The sequence below is a fragment of the Equus quagga genome, chromosome 9 (assembly GCF_021613505.1).
Source record: "Equus quagga isolate Etosha38 chromosome 9, UCLA_HA_Equagga_1.0, whole genome shotgun sequence".
NCBI lineage: Eukaryota > Metazoa > Chordata > Mammalia > Perissodactyla > Equidae > Equus > Equus quagga.
Genome location: NC_060275.1, coordinates 63,901,138 through 63,923,104, shown reverse-complemented (window position 1 = coordinate 63,923,104; position 21,967 = coordinate 63,901,138). Strand labels below are relative to the sequence as shown.

The 21,967-nt window shown below is 39.0% G+C and overlaps 2 pseudogenes; both read right to left on the bottom strand.

Annotated features, from left to right (window-relative positions):
- Positions 1-3,023: 3,023 nt before the first annotated feature.
- Positions 3,024-3,964, bottom strand: LOC124245184 (olfactory receptor 5D18-like; annotated as a pseudogene).
- A 10,731-nt stretch (positions 3,965-14,695) lies between these two features.
- Positions 14,696-21,671, bottom strand: LOC124244571 (olfactory receptor 5D14-like; annotated as a pseudogene).
- Positions 21,672-21,967: the final 296 nt, after the last annotated feature.

Sequence of the window (21,967 nt, the reverse complement as noted above, 5' to 3'; positions counted from 1 at the left end):
TAGTCTGTGCTTGTTCATATAACAGCTTTTCTAAGAGACTATGAAAATTCCAAAAGATTGTGAAAAGGGCACAAGGCTTTTCAGAGGTTTGAACCTGGCACAGTGTCACTTCAGCTACCTTCTGTTAGCCAAAGTTCGTCACAGAAGCAGCCTACACTCTAGGAGTGGAGAAATTGATTTCATCATTTGATCAGAAAAGTTGCAAATGGGCATAGATATGGGGAAGACTGGAGAATTTGGACCATGTTTGCAATCCACCACACTGGGCAACAGATCTTTGTGAAAGACATAATTTCAAAATTTTGGCCTAAAACAATATTGGAAAGCAACCTAATTTTGTTTAATTCATTATTTAAAAAAATTTTGATGAGAGATCATTGTGAGACATTGACGTATAACTTGGACAGAGTTGAAAGAGTTCAGTGACATGATCATTACAGGACAATTCCTGACAAAGTTTCTATCCCCATTTACCTTTAATATGACCAAGTAGTCTCAGTATTTCACCTATTAAAAAGCAGAAATAGAAATGATGCTTCAACCTTGTGCTTTGTAACACTAAGTGATGTCTTTCCATAGATACATTAATTAATTGGAATAAAAAGTTCAAACACATATTCATAATATTTTTCATAAAAATAAGTATTCCCAAAATCATTTTGTAGATTCTGAATAATTATATGTTATACAAATTTGCAAGGCAATTATATTTGTAATTAGTGGTGTAATTATTATTGTATCATTAAAAGTTTAACTTAATCCATAAAGAAAAGCTTTTGGAATTGTCAAAAGCATTATGATCACAAGAAATAAAAAGTAAGAATCTCACTAATAAAATTATAATGTTCATTTGGAGAGTAGAATTGAATATGAGTCCAGGAAAAGAGAAGACACAAATATGACTGTTTCAGATGTTGTTATTTATGTATTTTAAATGAATATGCTATGCAACAGAAATTACACTTTTTGCTGCTATTTAAGTTTATGATGACATATTTATATGTAAAATTAAATTTTAGGGATGTATACCTTTTCAAAACTAATTGAGAGACACCTTACCAGAAAATCTGAAGACTACTCATATAAGCCATGTTCTACATAGAAGCAGCAGAATCTACCATAAAGAATCTGAAATGTCACAACTTGAAAATGAAAAAAATATGGTTGTGTGCCAGCGTTTAGTGGAGAAGATGCTTCTGATGTGTCTGGGGTCTAGAACAATTGCTTTAATTCCGTGAACAATTGCTTTACAATGTTGGCCAGGTCACTTAAGCCTTCTGGGCCTTGATTTCCTCAAAGTAAAAGCGAAGTGAGTTATGTCACTTCTACCACAAAATGTGATCATCTTTGGACAAAGAAGGACAGAAATAAAATAAAATTCTCTATAAAGAGGCATTACCCGTCATTGATTCAGTTTAAGATTAATAAAAATAATTTCCTAATTTCAAAGAAAATTAGAAATTGTATAATTGCTAGATGTGTAGTAAATGATCAATTTGTAAATACCCAGAGAAACAGAACTCAATAAAAGAGAAAAGCATTCCCTCATCAGACATCCAGTATCTAAAACAGTTTCTTATATATTTTATCTATTTTTATGCAATGGTTATTTGATTCCTTATCAAATAATGCACATAAATGAAACATTTTAATAATGATTATGAGTTCAAAATAATATGAACATTTCAAATAACTTTATTGAGCCATATAAAATTGTTACCCAAGTTTTTTGCCACTACCAAACACTTATACATCTATTTCTTCCATTATGTTGATGATGTGTTTAGAATTTATATAGCCAAATTGAGTAAACAGAAGGAGAAGGGTGTAACAGTTATTCAAGGAAAAATGAATTACTGTTGGAAAGATCTACTGTATTTAATTTGCCAGATTAAATAGGTCTTGATGCTAATGACTGTCTAGTTTTTATTTTATTTTGAATAAACTTATATAGGTAATTAGTTTTCAACACTTAATACAACTCCAGACAATTTTTTTAGGTGGGAGTTGTGTTGAGAAGGACTCAGAGATTATGCTCACGTTCAGAAAAAAAAAACAAAGAATTTATCATACTTTTGATGTCTTTATAGGCAGAATGATAGCATGAAGTACAGGTTGAGTAGGCACACATCATGCTTACTCTCTGCATATAAGATTTTCTGAGATCCAGTCTACTATTTCTCAGCTTCTGTTGGAGTCTGCTTTTCATATTGCCGCTCTGGAGTTGCTTTGAAATGCATTCAGAAGGTAGACCATGTCTTATCAACTTTCCATTCATGTCAAGTAGCCTGTGTACACAACACACGCACACATGTTATAGAGTATTAGCTCAATAAGAAATTGTTGGATCGTTGACTCAGTATTACATTCTGACCTCCATGGTTTTGTCATGCTTTTGTCTCCTGCATACAACTCTTAATTGAAATGTGTCCCTAAAATTCTGTCCATACTGTTATCCAAGGACAAGTTCAAACAATACCTATTTTATGACGGACTTCCCTGAAGTGCCCAAATGGATTTGGACCTTTTTTTTTCTCAAACACTCTACGATACTAATTTTTTTCTATGTTATACAATAGTCAGTTTTTTCACAGCCCTACCGTCAACACTGGAATTTGCATTCCTTGAAGCATGTATACTATGTCTTATTTATACTTTTTAGGAGAAATTCATGTGTTCATTGAAAGCCTGGTCTACTCCAAGCATGTGATAAGAAAGAGGATAAAATTAATGTTTATTGAGGTTACATAAGTTATTACATATGTTATCTATATAGTCCTTCAATTTGAACAATGTGATTAGAAGCTGGTTTATGTTATCTCAATTTTGCGGATGAAAAATTAGAGAGTTGACTTTTTTTCCAGTGAGAGAAATAGCAAAGTTTAGTCTCTTTGAACCAAATTCCATGTCTTTTCCATTGCACAGCATTAACTCTTCATTAATTTTAATTGTATCTTTAAAATCAACATTTATGGACAGAGTTCACTTATGTGCCAGGGACAAACTCCACTAAAATAATATGTTCAATAAGAAAAGATTTTAGTGTCCATTATTTTGCTGACTGTATCCTTGACATCCTTATTTCTCAGACTGTAGATCAGAGGCTTCAACATGGGGATCACCACTGTGTAAAACATGGAGGCCACTTTGACTTTGTGCCTGGAGTTTTGGGAATTGGGCACACAATAGAGGAAGAGGATGGTGCTGTGGAAGATGGTGATGGCAGTCAGGTGAGAGGCACAGGTGGAAAGGCTTTGCAGCTCCCATTGGTTGAGTGCATCTTGAGGATGATGACAATGATAAATACATAAGACATGAGAATGATGAGTAATGTGCTGACCTCATTAAAGGTGGCAAAAACGAAAAGCAGCAACTGGTTGAGATAATTGTCAGAGCAAGAGACAGACAGCAATGAGGAGAACTCACGGAAGAAGTGATTGATTGTGTTGAAACCCTTAAATGGTAATTTTATAGCAGAACATGTGAGTATCAGGGAACATGTTACTCCCCACGCATATGATCCGACAACTAGCATGACACAGAGTTTCTGAGACATGGCAACTGTGTAGAGTAGAGGGTTGCAAATGGCCACAAAGCGATGATAGGCCATCACAGCTAATAAAAATGATTCAGTTACGACAAAGATACAAAAGAAAAAGAATTGTGCTACACATCCTGTGAATGAAATGGTTCTGTCTTCTATAGCTATGTTCACCAGGGTCTTGGGAGCAACGATGGAAGAATAGCAAAAATCCACAAATGAGAGATGGCTGAGGAAAAAGTACATGGGGGTGTGCAGTTTGGGGTTAATTTTGATTATTACAATCATCCCAATATTCCCTACAACAGTGACACTGTAGATGGCCAGAAAAATCAAGAAGAGGGGGATTTGCAGTTCTGGGTGATCTGAGAAGCCCAAGAGAGTGAATGTGGCCCCACTTTTGTTTCTCTCCAATAGTAACATGGTTTCTGTTTGTCAAAATCTGAATCAGCCCTGAAAACAAAATATAAAGGAGAGTGAGGATATAAGAAGCTTGGTTAACTATCCATCACCAAAACTGGAAGATGAAGCAAAGTATCTCTTTCAGAATTTCTCTATGTAGTTTTTATGCAAGATATGCTAAATGTCTAAACTTCTAAAATGTGATAACCATTTTTAAATTTTAAGTAAACATAATACGACTATTGAATTCATTTTTAAGTTCTCAATTGTAATTTTAATATTTATAAATAAACATGAAATCAAGAGATTCAATGGTTAGTTTAAATAAAATCCTCCCCATAACACTTTCAGTTCTCCTTGAACATTATAAGTTCATAAAAAATAAGTCTAACATAGTATGATAACTGATTATGCCAGCCCTGCAAACATTAAAAAAATGAGAAATTTCTAAATAGATTAATTTTTGCATCATATGTTCACATTGTGACATTAAAAATGAACACTCCTAACACTTTGCATTTGTGCCTTTATTGTTAATTCCATATAGCACTTTGATTTTTGCTTTTCTCCCTGACGCAATAAATCTGTTATCAAAATTAATCTTATTTCTTTTAGAAAGTACACTCCTCAGCTCATGGACTTCTAGTTGTCAATCTTTCTTCACTTCTTGAGGAATAATAAAATTGGAACAGATGACAAGGGTAATCTAGTCTACTTCTTTATTCTAGAGGTGACAAAGCAGAAGCTGGAGAACATTGGCTTTCTCAATGACATGCAAATAAGGACCAATGTACACATCTATGACTAGAGCTCAGATCCCCAGACTCCAAGTCCTGGATCCATTTTTCTACACTACATCTGTAGTGTAAATACTAACTTATTTACTTTATTAATCATCATGCTTTTAGCTGACAAACTAGAGACTCTAAATCTATGGGAAATAGCCCAATGACAGCACACACGCCACATAGTTATACTAGAAAGCAGCATCAAGATGAAACAAGAATGAGATTTAGGGAAATTATCTCTCCCAGGAATAAGTAATTACAGTGAAGACTCTGACCTAGAAACTTGCATTTCCTAGGTCTCTCTCTCTCTCTTTTTTCTCTCCTCTCTCCCGTCAAGATACATAGGATATTCATTCTTTCCTATATTACCTGTGAGGGAGAAGGAGTGTAATTTGGAGGTAGTACCACACTCTGAAGACATTTTGCAAGAAAATAGTAATACAAAAAATTATATTTTTCTAATTGTTTGTCCACACTTCTAAGATCCTACCATACTGGAAGACTCTTTCTCTATGATTTCTGATGAGGCCATCTCTGGTCCTACAGCCCAAGAAAAGTGTTTCAGATGGTTCATCAATAAGAGTGTCAGACCATACACAAAAGTGAGACACATGAGGACCTTATCTGTTCCTATACTACTAAATTTCAGTGTTAAAGGCAAGCTCAAAAGATAATCCAGTGCAAAGCCAGACATTCTAATTATCACAGTTTTTTCAATACAATTTCTAATTTATCTAAGGCATTTAAGAATTCATTTTAAATTAATATTATATTTAATGTCTACGCCCTTATGTACCAACTGCTATTATTCAATTGCTGGTAAAAATTTCTATATCTTTGAGCCATGGAAAGACAGCAGCTGAAATCTTCTTCCCTATAAGTTTTCTCTCATTTTGTTGTAACTTTTGCTCTCAGAGGACACGTGTTTCCTGTTTTATAGGCTTAATTAAAGCTGGTACCTTTTAATTATTTTCACTAGAGAGTCTATTCAATCTCTGCTTGTTTTTTTTTATTTATGTATTTGTCCATTCTACATTGACTCCTCTTCCAAAAATTTATAGAAGCAGAACAACACACATTCCTCCAAATTCTTAGAGCTCTTCTCTTCCTCTTCCCCTGCACCTGTTGTTCACAGGGCTGCTGAGGAGCTCGGCTGAGCCAGGTCCTCAAACACAGAGCTTTGTAGAATAAGTGCCTGTCTTCTTCCTTGCATGTTCAGATACGTAACTTTTGCAAGGATTAGATATTTTTCAAGACCTGTCTAGATCTAAAGGGTCAGTTCCCCCTTCATGTTGTTTTCTACATACCCCACTTTCAAACTGAAACCAATCTGCGTCTAGAATCTTAAAACAAACCCGCTGATGGCAAAGGGAGGGCCTCTCTGGATTGGGAGTGATGCACGTGTTCTTATAGCTACAGTCACTACCTTTGGGACGTGAACCCTATAGACCACTTATTGCCTCATTCTCTTGAGGTCATGGAATAAACAATTAAAATTAATCACCTTTCTCTGATGTAATTCTTGTGTACTAGAAAACCTGGAGCAGTATGAGGGATATTTCATATGAGAGTTCATATTTTAAGACCACTTTCCTCAGCCCCCTGGTCACTTGCATACTTTCTCACAATTATCAAAATCATGCATTTATAAGAGTCATCACTATCAAATATTAATTGAGTGACTACTATATGCCAGGAATAACCGTCTGCCTCCATACTATCTACTTTCACCATATTGGAGAAGTGTGAAGATCCATCTTTTGGGTCATCACAATTCATTGAGACTTAAAGCAGAAAGATCACAAAGTTAAATATTAACCTAGGAAAACAATCTAGTCCCCTTTTAAATCTCTGTCCTATCTTTTGCTCTTTCTCCCCTCTACTTTGTCCAGCTAGTCTGACCTCCTTACTTTCTTCTTTGCTTTGTTTCTAAAAAATTCTCACACACTCCTTCCTTATGGTCTTTTCTACTAGTATTTTCTCTACCCTGGAATTATTCTTCTGGAATTTTTGTTCAAATGTACCTTTTTGCTGAAAACTTCCATGAATATATTAATACATTACAGGGGCTACTCAACTACTCAAGTTACTGTGTAAAGCACTTAATATATAAAGCACAAATATATTTTTAATCTGTATTTATTGCATTTATTATACATTGTTTGTTTTCCTTGCTAGAATAAAATTTCCAGCAAAGCAGAGGTTTTTCATTGCTCTGTTCACTGATATAATCCAAGATCCTAGATCATTAAACAGCATAAAGTAAGTGTGCCATGAATCTTTATTGAGTGAAAAATATGACCTTCCAAGGAACTGGGAATAGAGTCAAACTTACCACAACCATGAGGAATTTGAATGCAGAGAGGAAACAGATCAAAAAGAATGATAAGGATGTTTTAGAAGTGATTATTCAAACTCAGCAATCAAAATATAATAAAACAAACCAAAACAAATGCCTACTCTGCTGATGTCCTCTCTCTAGTCAGAAACCAGGGAAAGAAGGTCAAGTACATAGTAAGGATGCATAATTACTCACTTATTCATTCATTCATTCAATATTTATTACAGGCTTACCCTGAGCTAGTTACAACCTTGAGTATTGGGGAGAAAGATTAAGAATGTCTCTTTGTCAGCAAATTTATGTTTAATGGGGGATACAAAAAATAAATAAATACGTAATTATTTTCCAGTAAATATAAATGCAAAAAATATACAATTGAAGGTGCCATTATAAACAGGGAGGTCGGACAAGACCATAATGAGGTGCTGTTTTGGCACAGACCATTCATTTGTTTTTGTTTTCAAATTTTAGAGATTTTGTTTTACTTTTTGACATACGAGTATATTTTTTAAACTATGCAAAATACTACATTTTCTCAAATCAGAACTATAATACACACTCCTAAAAGTTTTCTTTCATCTCTTCCATCTTTATTTAGTTTTTGCTTTACCTTTCCCTCTTCTATGACACAACTTATCATACTATGAAAACCTTTCTGCATCTTGTCTTTATTCACTTAAGAAAATTCTCTGGAGAGCACGCTGTAGAAATATACAGAAACCTTTCTCTGTCCATTTTCACAGCTGTGTACTTCTCTATTGTGACTCGTAATTTAATCAATAACCTTCACGTTGGGACAGAAGATCCAAGCTGGCTGCGTGAGTAGTCCTCTTTGTCTCTCCCCCTTCAAGTCTGCAACAAATTAGACATTCGTCGCTCAACAAGGGATATCCATACAGCATCTCGGGACACGTGAGAGACCCACGCGGTTATACATCGGAAGGCAGTCGGACTTCCCTCCGGGAGGAGGTGGAGATAGGGGGAAAATTCTCCAACCCCGACCGAGCAGCCTAGTACCTGCAAGCAGCTTTCTTCCAGTGGACGCCCCCGGAGCATCGGCACACACCTAGGGCAGGAGGGAGCACACACCAGAGGAGCGACGGTGGAAACAGGTGACCAGAGCCCCACCTAAGCCCCCCACAATTCCACCTAAACACAGAGGGAGGCTTCAGAGTTGCACACCTGAGTCCGCAGGGAGAGCCTCTGCCCGCCATTGGCAGGGAGGCCCCACCTGGCATCCACGGCACCTGGAGGGTCCCGGAGAGAGTCCCAATCGGCGCGGCAGCCCACCGGCTGCTGCTGCCTGCCCCACTGTCTGCCGGACAGGGCATGGGATTGCCGGAGATCGCCTCGGAGAGGACTGGGGCTGGGTGGAGCTCCAGCGGCCAGATCTGCGGCCCTGGGGGGAAGCTCCAGAGTTCAGCCCAGGCAGCAGACAAAAGACTCTGTCTGCCATTAGCGGAGAGGTCCTTCCCAGCATTCACAACATTGGGAAGGCCCCGGAGAGAATCCCAAACAGCACGGCGGACTGCCAGCTACCGCTCCCTGCCCCACTGACTGCCAGGTGGGGCTCGGGACTGCCAGAGATATCCTGGGAGAGGGCTGGGGCTGGGTGGTCCTCCAACAACTGGCTTTGCAGACTGGGGGGGATACCTCAGAGTTCTGCCCCGGCAGCAGGCAACGCCCCTACATGCCATTAGCGGAAAGGCTCCTCCCAGCATCCACAACACTGGGAGGGTCCCGGAGAGGAAAATACCAGGAAGGGCAGCAGCTGGCCAGCTGCCACTGAAATCAAGGTCTCCAGCTATCCCCCAGACAGGGAAAGGGCTCCCCGAGATGCTGAGGGAGAGAACTGAGACTGGGTGGACCTCCAGCAACCAGGCTCCGTAGCCTAGGGGGAAACGCTTCAGTCTCACAACAGCCTCAGTGAAAGCCTCTCCACACCACTAATAGAGAGCACCCATCCGGCAGCCACAAGGCTAGAAGACCTCGGGACAAAAGTAGCATAGCTAGGTGAGCTAACCACAGACTGCAGAAGATGCCAATAGCTCTGCTGTGACCCATAGTGAACAAGTGAAATTTTGTGGGTGCCAACAGTGACAGAGCTGCAAATATAAGTGATCCTGCCCCTGGCAGCTGGGAAAGCCCATAACACTGCTGCAGACCCTAAGGAGGGAGCACGTCTAGGTGGTCTGCAACAGTAGGCACCAGCAGCCTGAAGCCCCCCCCCCACCCATGACGGCTCCCACAGCTGAAGAGGGAACCCACAGGACCACTGTGACTACAAAGAGGGGCCCAGGCCTAGTTAGCAACAGCTGGTAGGCTTCCTGGAAAGTGCAGTATAAACAGCTGCTCCCCCACCACACCAGTAGAAACAAGTGGAAGGAGTAACTAAACTCTATCTCTATGTGGAGGCACAAATCTACAACATCAAGCAATATGAAAAAATATATTAAATCTCCAGAACAGAAGGAAAATAACAAATACACATAAAACATTCCCAAAGAAAGTGAAATATGTAACCTAAATGACGACGACTTCAAAACAGCCATCATTAAAAAACTCAATGAGTTAAAAGAGAATTCAAATAGATAACTCAACGAGTTCAGGAGATATATCACAAAAGGGTTTGATGCTATAAAGAAGAACCAAACAGAAATACTGGAAATGAAGAACACAATAGAGGAGATTAAGAAAAATCTGGACGCACTGAACAGTAGGGCCAATAATATGGAGGAAAGAATTAGCGATTTGGAAGATAGGAATATAGAAATGCTGCAGACAGAGGAGGAGAGAGAAGTAAGACTAAAAAGAAATGAAGAAACTCTCCGAGAATTATCGGACGCAATTAGGAGATGCAACATAAGGATTATAGGTCTACCTGAGGGAGAAGAGAGGGAGAAGGGGGCAGAAAGCCTATTCAAAGAAATAATGGCTGAAAACTTCCCAAATCTGGTGAGAGAGACGGAACTTCATGTGTCAGAAGCCAATAGATCTCCAAACTTTATCAATGCAAGAAGACCAACCCCACGGCATATAGTAGCGAAGCTAGCAAAAGTCAGCGACAAGGAGAAAATACTAAGGGCAGCCAGGGAGAAGAAATTAATCTACAAAGGAACCCCCATCAGGCTGTCAGCAGATTTCTCAGCAGAAACTTTACAGGCTAGAAGAGAGTGGAATGATATATTCAAAAATCTGAAGGACAAAAACCTACAACCGAGAATTCTCTACCCAGTGAAAATATCCTTCAAATACAATGGAGAAATAAAAACTTTCCCAGATAAACAAAAATTAAGGGAGTTCATTGCCACAAAACCTCCTCTTCAGGAAATCCTCAGGAAAACCCTCATTCCTGAAAAATCAAAAAAAGGGAAGGGCCTACAAAACCAAGAGCAAAGGAGATAAGTAAAAGGACAACAACAGAGAGTAGCAGCTCTCCATCAGAACAGATTAAACTATGGGACGAGAAACAAAAGAAATTGAAGAAAACCGGAAAATAAGACATAAAATGGCAGCGGTAGGCCCCCACATCTCAATAATCACTCTAAATGTAAATGGCCTGAACTCCCCAATCAAAAGACACAGAGTGGCAGGATGGATCAAAGAACAAGACCCAACAATATGCTGCCTCAAGAAAACACACCTCAGCCCCAAAGACAAACACAGACTCAGAGTGAAGGGATGGAGAACAATATTCTAAGCTAATAATGAACAAAAGAAAGCAGGTGTCGCTATACTAATATCAGACAAAGTAGACTTCAAAGCAAAACACATAAAGAAAGACAAAGAGGGACAGTATGTAATGCTAAAAGGGACTCTCCACCAAGAAGACATAACACTTATAAATATATACGCACCCAACACAGGAGCACCAAAATATGTAAAGCAACTCTTAACAGAACTAAAAGAAGACATCAACAACAATACAATAATAGTAGGGGACCTCAACACACCATTAACACCAATGGACAGAACATCCAGACATAAAATCAACAAGGAAATTACAGAATTAAATGAAAACTTAGACCAGATGGACTTAATAGATATATATAGAACACTTCATCCAAAAACAGCAGGTTACACATTCTTCTCAAGTGCGCATGGAACATTCTCAAGGATAGGCCATATTTTGGGAAACAAAACATACATCAATAAATACAAGAGAGTTGAAATAATATCAAGCATCTTTTCTGATCATAATGCTATGAAACCAGAAATCAACTACAAGAGTAAAGCAGAGAAAGGTGCAAAAATGTGGAGACTAAACAACACGCTTCTGAACAAACAATGGATTATTGAAGAAATTAAAGAAGAAATCAAGCATTATCTGGAAACAAATGAAAATGAGAACATGACATACCAAATCATTTGGGATGCAGCAAAAGCAGTCCTAAGAGGGAAATTCATTGCAATACAGGCTCACCTCACTAAACAAGAAAAAGCTCACATAAGCAACCTCAAACGACACCTAACAGAATTAAAAAAAGAAGAACAAACAAAGCCCAGAGTCAGCAGAAGGAGGGAAATAATAAAAATAAGAGCAGAAATAAATGATACTGAAACAGAAAAGGCAGTAGAAAGGATCAATGAAACAAAGAGTTGGTTCTTTGAAAAAATTAACAAAATCGACAAACCCTTAGCCAGACTCACCAAGAAAAGAAGAGAGAAATCTCAAATAAATAAAATTAGGAATGAGAGAGGAGAAATCACAACAGATACCAATGAAATACAAGGGATCATAAGATAATACTATGAAAAACTATATGCCAACAAATTGAACAAGCTAGAAGAAATGGACAAATTCCTAGACTCCTACAACCTCCCCAAACTGAATCAGGAAGAAATGAAGAATCTGAATAGGCCAATCACAAGCAAAGAAATAGAAACAGTAATCAAAAACCTCCCGAAAAACAAGAGTCCAGGACCAGACGGCTTCTCTGGAGAATTCTACCAAACATTCAAAGAAGATTTAATACCTATCCTTCTCAAACTATTCCAGAACATAGAGGAAGATGGAGTACTCCCTAACACATTCTATGAAGCCAACATCACTCTGATCCCCAAACCTGGCAAGGACAACACAAAAAAGGAGAGCTACAGACCGATATCACTGATGAACATAGTTGCAAAAATCCTCAACAAAATTCTGGCAAACCGAATACAGCAATACATCAAAAAGATTATATACCATGATCAAGTGGGATTTATACCAGGGACACAGGGATGGTTCACCATCCACACGTCAATCAACGTGATTCACTACATTAACAAAATGAGAAGCAAAAACCACATGATCATCTCAATAGATAAAGAGAAAGCATTCGACAAGATCCAACATCCATTTATGATAAAAACCCTCAATAAAATGGGTATAGAAGGAAAGTACCTCAACATAATAAAGGCCATATATGACAAACCCACAGCCAACATCATACTCAATGGACAAAAACTGAAACCCATCCCTCTCAGAACAGGAACAAGACAAGGGTGCCCACTTTCAACACTCTTATTCAACATAGTACTGGAGGTTTTGGCCAGAGCAATTCAGCAGGAAAAAGAAATAAAAGGAATCCAAATAGGCAATGAAGAAGTAAAACTCTCGCTGTTTGCAGATGACATAATCTTATATATAGAAAACCCCAAAGAATCCACAGAAAAACTATTAGAAACAATCCACAACTACAGCAAAGTAGCAGAGTATAAAATCAACATACATAAATCAGTAGCATTTCTATACATTAACAATGAACTAACAGAAAAAGAACTCAAGAACTCAATCCCATTCACAATCGCAACGAAAAGAATAAAATACCTTGGGATAAATTTAACCAAGGAAGTGAAGGATTTATACAATGAAAACGACAAGACTTTCTTGAAAGAAATTGATGATGACATAAAGAGATGGAAAGACATTCCATGCACATGGATTGGAAGAATAAACATAGTTAAAATGTCCATACTACCTAAAGCAATCTACAGATTCAACACTATCCCAATCAGAATCCCAAGAGCATTCTTTTCAGAAATTGAACAAAGAATCCTAAACTTCATATGGGGTAACAAAAGACCGCAAATTGCTAAAGCAATCCTGAGTAAGAAAAACAAAGCCAGAGGAATCACAATCCCCGATTTCAAAACATACTACAAAGCTACAGGGATCAATAACCTTCACGTTGGATTTAATCCAGTCTACTGTTATTGCAAATAATGCTTGGGAATAAGTGATTTCTATATTTTTTGCTACTCTATCTTTGGGATAGATTCTTAGAACTGTAATTGTTTGAAAGAGATAAATGCACATGTAATTTTGCTAGTAGTTCAAATCACATGGAACATGTTGCTTTCCTACCTCCATTGTATAAAAATATCTGTTTCCCTGCAGATTCACTTTCTGGATATATCATTAGACTTTTGTATTTCTGTCATTTTCACAAATAAGAAATAATACCTCAGGGCAGTTTTCATTTGTATCTTTATTATTTTGAGTCAAGATGAACAACTCTTCATAAGTTTAAGGGCTATTTGTATTCCTTTATATAGACTATTTAATTGCATTTTATGTGTATTTTTCTATAGGATTTTCATTTTCTCTGCTACTATATTTGACATTAGTGGTGACTTTTTCTCAGCTTTTCATTTGTCTTTTAATTTTTCATGTTTTTTTTGCCAGGAAGTTTTATATATTCATGTACTCTAACTTTTAAACTTGCTTTTAGAACTCTCTTTTGGTGTGTGACATAAGGAAGAGAACTAATTTTGTCTTCTTTCTTATATGGCTATCTATTTGTCCCAAAAGCCGCTGCTTTAATAATGAGAAATTTAAATTTATTTTAAATTTTATAAGGTTACCCTTCCCACTATAACTTGTTTTAATTTTTAGGGTGTTTGTTATTGGTCATCTGTGCTTGTTTACTCATCCATATAAACATTGGAACAGAAATTTTGAAATATGATTGCTCAGTATTCCCAGATAAAATGTATATTACATTCACCCTGGTCCTGATACATATGAACTAGACTAGAAAACTCTGGTAGAGATTTCCAGACCTGGTAATACTGGGATGCAACCTTCTGAGTAATAATATTCAAGCATAATCTATGAATATTGAAATTACTCCAGAGATTCTCCTTTCCAAAGGTTAAAGCTAATTCCTGTGACCTCTTGGACTAACAGCCTCAGAGGAGCTATAGTGAAAGGGCTCTAGATTTAGAGTCACCAGAGTTGAGTTCCTGTCTTAAATCATCATTTCAGTCATTTCTAGGCTAGTTCCTTGAAGCTCTGTGTCATCATCTACACAATAGGTATAACTGTCCTCACCCAGTGTGTTTTTCAATATAAGCTGAGTGAAAGCCCAAGACCATGCTTTCATATAATTCGCAGGAACCAAGGCATGAAGAAAAGAACCATTCCTTTAATCACACGGCATATGTATCTGTATCTCCCAACAAAGACACGAGGCTTCAGGGACAGGACACAACCAGCTGCAAGGGATTTGAGTTTACCTCTTCATGACACCTTCACATCATAGCCTCCTATAAAAGCCTCATGCAAACCTATGGAATAGGCTTTATAAGGCTCTGTTCCTGTTTTTATTGGCATTGGGAACATCTTTTGAGATTGGTTCAGTGAAAGGGGATGTTTTTGTCTATTAATTTCCAGAAGGCATCTTTCACATCTTTATTCCTCAGGCTGTAGATCAGAAGATTCAGCATGGGATTGACAAGTGTATACAACACAGAGGCCTCTTTGACAGTTTGACAAGAGTTTTCGGAGTTGGACAAAGTATAGGGAAAGGATGGTCCCATTGAAGATGGTGATGGTGGTCCAGTGGGAGGCATAGGGGGAGAAGGCTTTGTGATACCCCCTAGAAGAATGGATGTTTAGTTTACAAAAATAAAAACATAGGAAGTAAGGATGATGTACTCACTTCATTGAAGGTGGAAAAACCAAAGAGCAATAGTTGAGGAATGTGTATATTGGAGCTCAAGACTGCGATGAGAGCAGTATACTCACAGAAAAAGTGGTTGCTTATATTACATTTAGAAAATTTTAATTGGAGAGCATAGCAAAGGAGTACCAAGGTGCAAAACATACCCCAGCAATACGACCCAACCACCAGGAGGGCACAGAGCCTCTGTGACATGGCCACTGTATAAATCAGAGGATTATAGATGGTCACAAAGTGGCCACAGGCCACCACTGCCAGCAAGAGGGACTCAGTCACCACCACAGCATAGGACAGGAAAAACTACAACATGCAGCTGGAGTAGAAGATGCTTTTATTGGACATGACCAAGTTCTCAAGCAGCTTGGTAGTAACGATGGAAGAGTAACAAAAATCTACCAGAGAGAGGTGACTAAGGAAAAAATACATGGGAGTGTGAAAGTTTGGGTTTATCTGGATGAGTACTATCATCCCAAAATTTCCTACTGCAGTGATAATGTACAGATCAGAAACACAAGGAAGAGAGGAATCTGAAGTTCTGGGCAATTGTGAAACCCAAGAGGAGAAAGTTTGTCTCCACACTCAGAGTTCTTGCAAATATCACCACAATGCCTTTGAAGGGAGTGGGTGGGGGAAGAGAGCTGTTCTGTCAAAGAGAAGATTCATGGACGGGAGTGACAAAGACATTATGACTTTCTGTGGTAGACGAAATAACATGAGATGAGTTATTTGTCTTAGTTTCCTCCATCTAGAATATACCCCATGCAGATAACTGCTATGGATATACCAAACAAAGCTGAGTCTCTGAAATGTCTTTCCATTTCCATTGCAACTTGTGTTTTCATAAAAAACACTTACCATATTGTAGTGTGCACATCCACACATTAGCTAGTAGCATAACATGCACATAACTGATAGAGAATGTTTGCACATAAATGCTTAAACTAGTATAAAAGTCAGTGAAAAAATGTGAAACACTTGCCCAAGAGAACAATACATATTGTTACTATTTTTTTGCCCATATACACAAATCAACTAAAATTTTCAAGGGGCTATATTTAAACTCTAAGGATAAAGTAGAATATATTAGAGAAATCAAGAAAAAATATATCAATCCCATTTTAGCACCTTTTGTTCACTAAAGTTTACTTCTTTCATTGAATAGCTTGGCTGCTGAAGGGCTGAGGAATCCAGCGGCTCCTCTGGACCCCAGAGTGTAGCGTGCACTTTATTAGAGTTTATGGTCTGTGGGTTAACTTCTATTACAGCCCAGACTTCATACAGACATCTCTTAAAGGGATCAAGATTTGCAAGGTAAGAATTCTCTCAGAAATGATTAATTCTCATCCTGTAACCAAAAGTTTGGTCTCTGAACCCAATGCCAATCCAAATAACGAGAACAGAGTCTTGAGTGGAGAGGAAAGGTTTTTACTATGCCAGGTACAGGGAGCAAACCAAGGCCTCATGCCTCAAAAATTGCTAGCTGCCCTATGAGGAATGGGTAGGGACTTTTATTTGGGGTTTTGGGTAGGGAAGGGGGAACATGTAGCTTGTGCAGCTGGGTGCTTTTCCACCAGCCTGTATTTGGCCTTGAGAGGCTGCTTGCAGCAAGGCAGTGCGGGGGGGTGGGGGGGTGGTGAGACAGGAGGATGGCAGGTGGGTGTCCTTTGATGTTGTCTCTGGTCTCATCTTCCTGTTTGAAGGGGGTTCAAGCGCTGGGAGTCTGGAGTCGAGGAGTTGAGTTCTGAGAAGCCTCCGCCCCTTGATATTCTTGAGACAGCGGCTTTCCTGGCAAACTTCAAGGACACATGAATAGCTAAACTTTAGTGTGCCTCCAACACCAGGCCACCTGGACTTTTAACAATTTGTAACTCCCATTTAGTTGTAAAGCTCAAGGAGTCCAAGTTTAAAGGAACAGATATTTACATGTGAGTGGAACTAGAGAAGCAGGAAAGGGGGTGGTGGGTTTTAGTTTTAACCCCAAATATGCTGGGTTCAATGTGGGGGAACTGATATCAGGGCTGATGTTAAGAGCCTGTAACAATTCTTGTGAATGTTTATACACTAATTTAAGGTGCATATAAAGATAATACAATATCCATTTTCAAGTGGAACTTTATTCTTTTCCTTGTGAAATGTTTGTCAATGGACTTGAAGCCAAATATTTCCATGACTGTTAACTCCTTTCTTTAATATTATTGGACTCAGAATTAGATAGCATTTACAGTGACTCACAACAACAGCAAAAAAAAATAAAATAAAAGATCACCAGAGTTACCATATCAGGAAAAGAATATTTTACCTGCTTCGTAGTAAACTTGATTAAACTCACGTGTTCCAGAGATACAGGCCACCACTCTCCTACTTCTCTGTAGACTGAGTGTAACTGGAGCCCCAAGGCTTCTACATCTAACTCAGTAGTCCTAGAGACTCAAACTCCAGAAGTCACTACCAACTTACTCCTCACAAGCATCAAAACAAGTAATTAAGGCTAATGCAAAGTCTCCTACACCATTTTTAATGACTCAAATTTCCTTGAAATTACACAGAAAAATTGCATCTTGAAATTGACTACCAGGCGTTATTTTCTCCTAATTAAAATCCCATTTGGAATTAAAATAAAACTGAGGTAAGGCAGTGTTTCTCCAATCCCGCCTCATCAATAATAAAATTCGGTGGGGTTTTTTTGATTTTGTGGGCAGCGTATACCACATTTAGGCAAGTTACTCCAACCTATTTACAAAGTTATCCCAATGTCCATTTTTAGTGGATCCCAAAACAAGAGAAAATTCCAAGTCCAGTCTGTCACGCCAGCTGCTGTGTTATTTGGGCCATATGACACAGCATATATGATCGTCCTTAAAGTGTATTTGCAGATAAAGATTCTTCAGAACGTTGGATAAGCCCCTGTAGTGAATTACAGATCAGACCTCTGAATCTTAAAGCAGTAACTTCTTCTGCAGATAACTATTCACCTATTGAGAAACAGATTCTAACTTTTTAATGGACCCTAACAGAGACTGAGTGATTGACAATAGGCTACCAAGTTACTATGCAACCTACACTTCCCATCACACACTTCGTATTGTCTAGCTCACCAATCCAGAATGGGAGGCATGCACTGCAGTCAACAGTACTCCTGTTCCTGAAGACACAGGTAAATTGCATGAGCAAGTGATCCAGTTGTCCATGGTCCATACTTTGATTGCATGGCTTTCTCGGTCAAAGCCTGAACTTGTTGTGAGGTATTCCCTATGAACAACCTGAATGTGGAAGAAAGCACCAGGGCCTTATTCTCAGATGATTCTTTGTGATATTCTGGCACCACACAACGTGGACATTTGCAACACTACAGTACTGCCTTGGGGGTTCCTGAAAAACAGTGGTGAAAGATCTAGTATTCAGAAATTCAAAAAATGTGCCTGGAACATTGGAATAGCCTATTTAAAACTCAGTTATAGGACAGTCTCTGTTGGTAATAGTTTAGAGTGATGGAGTGATTGCCTCCACAATGTGGTATATGCTGCAGGTCTAATAGCAGTATACATTGCTGTTTCTCCAGTAATTTATGGGTCCAAAGTGGAAATAAGAGTGGCTATTCTACAATTATCCTTAGCGATCTACCAGCTAAAACTATGCTTTGTGAAGGTGAAACTATGAGCTCTAGTGATTTAGAAGTCTGATGCTTCCATAAGGAACACAGTGATGGATCCATCAAAGTAGAATTGTGACTTGTCTGACCAAGAAAATGTGGTGGGAGTTAAATAGATTCCAGAATAGAGGCAGCAATATGCCTTACTGCTCTTGTTACCAAGCCAAAGTGGGTCTGCTTCTTGGTGAGTTGAAATCAAAGCTTTCTCCAGAAGAAGTTGTCACACAAACTAAAAATTATTTGCAGCAAATAAGGAGACCACAGGAAATTATTTCCAAAGCCATGGCTCCCTGCACAAGGGAAAGCAGGGGCCTTTTATTTCAGATGGAGGATGAATATCCAAAAGGGAAATTTCATCATTACATGTAGAGGTGGTTACTAACTTGCACAGATGCAGTTTGACAACATGATTCCACATGCATCACATGTTATGGTAATAAGGCTTAAGTTCCTCCTGGGGTGGAGATCTTAACATTAAAATGAAGCAAGTGTAACCCTTGGGCACTTCTCAGCCTGTCTGTGCAGATGTCACTCTTGCAGAGGGGTTTGGACCCGTTCAGGGAAGGTGATTGTATGTCTTAACATAACTGAAGAAATAATTTTGGGAAACAATTAAGCACTTCCTCCTTTGAGTTACTTGGAGCATTTAGTCAGTGACAACATCCCTCCTCTGGTTTTACCCTGTTCTTCCATCTTAAGGAGCATGAGGCAAACGTCCATCTTCTGTGACTGCTTCCTGCTGAGCATGGGCATTGTCACATGGACTGATAGAGGACAGAAGTTTTCCTCACCAGGTATAGCCTCAAGTTGTTTGCATCCTTGTGTAACAACCCGCTGTGATTGTATAGCTTCAATGTTTATAGTCACAAACTGTATGAGAATTAAGTATACAGAGTCCAAAGGGCAAGAAAAGAAGGATAGCTACTAAGGGGCGTACGAGAAGGAAGTCTGGCTGGCTTCTTTCTGTTAGCCATGTGGATTTTTCCAATAACCCAGTTGTACTCTCTTCTATAGCGCCACTAGTATTAACACAGAGACAGAAAGACACATTAGCTAAGGCGCAGACTAATTCCTCTTCTGCCGAAAGATAATCTAAGGCAATTCTATCACCTTCAAGTCCAGGCCTGATTCATTGGCTACCATGGCCACGATGGCAGTGACTTCTTTGATAGTGGCTGTATTATAAATGATGCCTCCTGCTGAAGCCACTAGTGACTCAATCAGGGAGACTACCCCAGCACTAAGGATCCCTGCTACCCTCTTGTTCTTTCCTCTTTCGATTTGTGGAGGTGCTAAGGTGGTACAGTTATGAACCTGTATATATTTAGGATCTGGATGTACTTGCCCCACTGTGCAGATTCCACCCTCCTTTTTATAATCTGGTTACTGGGTTTCCCATCCTTCTCTGCTGGACCTAGCCTTGCTGCCCAGGAACATACAGCCTCTTTGTAAGCATACCGTGCCAAAATGATATACAGAGGGTTAGGATCCAGGGCAGAGACTGGGATGGATAGACAGTCATTCAAAGATTGATAGGTCATTGGTATTTACTTATCTTTATGATGTCAACAAAACAAGAGCTTCAAATCAGAGAGTAGTTCACAGGAAAACTCAAGCTCATCAATCTTATGCAATGATCTCTTTTGATGTTCAGGTGTGGGAGCCTTTTTTACCCATGTGTGGTGGATACAAGCAGTGACTCCTAATATTATGGAAGAGTGAGTGGTTAGTAACATGAAGTGAGACACTACCCAACTAGGATTTAGCTGATCAGGGGGCAAACTGCTTTTCCAAGTTTTAAGATAGACCCAATCTCCAGGCTCATATGAGTGGAGCTTGAACTCTGTAGGTAAGGAAAGACAGAAATTTCCATATTTATTGAGTGCTTCTACCACCTGCTTCAGATTGATTACATGTTTGATAGCCTGGGTCTGGGTTGTGAGCAAATCTGAGTCTTTAGAAGGCCTGGCGTAGGGCATTTCCAAGGACCTAAGCTTCAGTTTGCCTTTTGGGTTGCCCTTATCTGAATGAAGGCTATTGGCAATAATTTTAGCCAATCTTCCTGCATCTCTTGGCACAGGTTAGTCAAGCTGTTTTTTTTTTTTTAAGTTTGGCGCACTCAGTTTTTCCAGATGATTGTGGTCTCCAGGCACTATGTAGCCTCCATTTAATTTTTAAAACTGACTACTTCAGAGGTGATCTCTGATATAATGCCTGGCCCATTATCACTCTGGATTGATCTAGACAACCCCAAATGGTGAATCATCTCTTTCAACAACACCTCTGTTACCCCCTTTACCATTTCTGACCCACAAGGAAAGGCTTCAATCCATCCAGTAAATGTATGCACAAACACCAAGAGGTATTTTTACCCTCCAGGGCCCATGGGCATATCAGTAAAATCAACTTACCAGTCTTCCCTAGGTTAAGTTGCCTGAATTTGAGTTGCTTTGGCCAGGGAAGGTACAGGAGGTCTGATTTGTACATTAATCATTCCTCTGGCAATAAACACATTGTCCAGTTATTTTCTTCAATAAGATATTTTATACCTGGGGTGCTTATGACCTTCATCAGCCATAGGTATACAAGGTCTCTTGTCCATAATGCATAGAATCATGAGCACATTTAAGCAGCTGTTTGGGGACTTGAATCTTCCCTCATTGGTTTATCATCCAGCCCTTGGCTATTGGGGACCACTGGTAACTTTGTGTAGTGGCTTCCCTTACGTCATCCGGGGAATGCATTGACGTAAATTCATAGAAGGGTAGAGAGGGAATTAATGGTAATTGGAGAAGCTCTGCTGATATAGCGGCCCTTTCTGCAGGCGCATCTGCCAAATTATTGCCTTTTTTGGCCTCTGATTCCTCACTTTGATGGCCTTACAATGGCCATCTTCCTTGGGGCCTTGTCCCACTTCTCGAAGTTTAAGGATCTCTGGCTCATGTTTAATTTCTTTTACTGCTGCTGTTATGAAGTCATCTTTCTTTCCAAATGACTCCATGAGCATGAATTACAGAGAAAACATACTTAGAGTCTGCGTATATTGTTATTGTTTTTTCTTTTCCAAATCCCAATGCTCTGATTGATGCAATTATTTCTGCCTTTGGACCTGAGGTGACTGGTGTCAGCCCCTTGGCTTCTATGGTTGCATGCAGAGACACTACTGCATAACCTGCTCCTCCTTGTCCATTACTCATAAAGCTGCTCCTATCTACAAACCATACTTCCTCTGCATTAGGCGATGGTTTGCTCTGGAGACCTCTGTGGCTATAGTAAACCTGATCAATCACTTCTGAC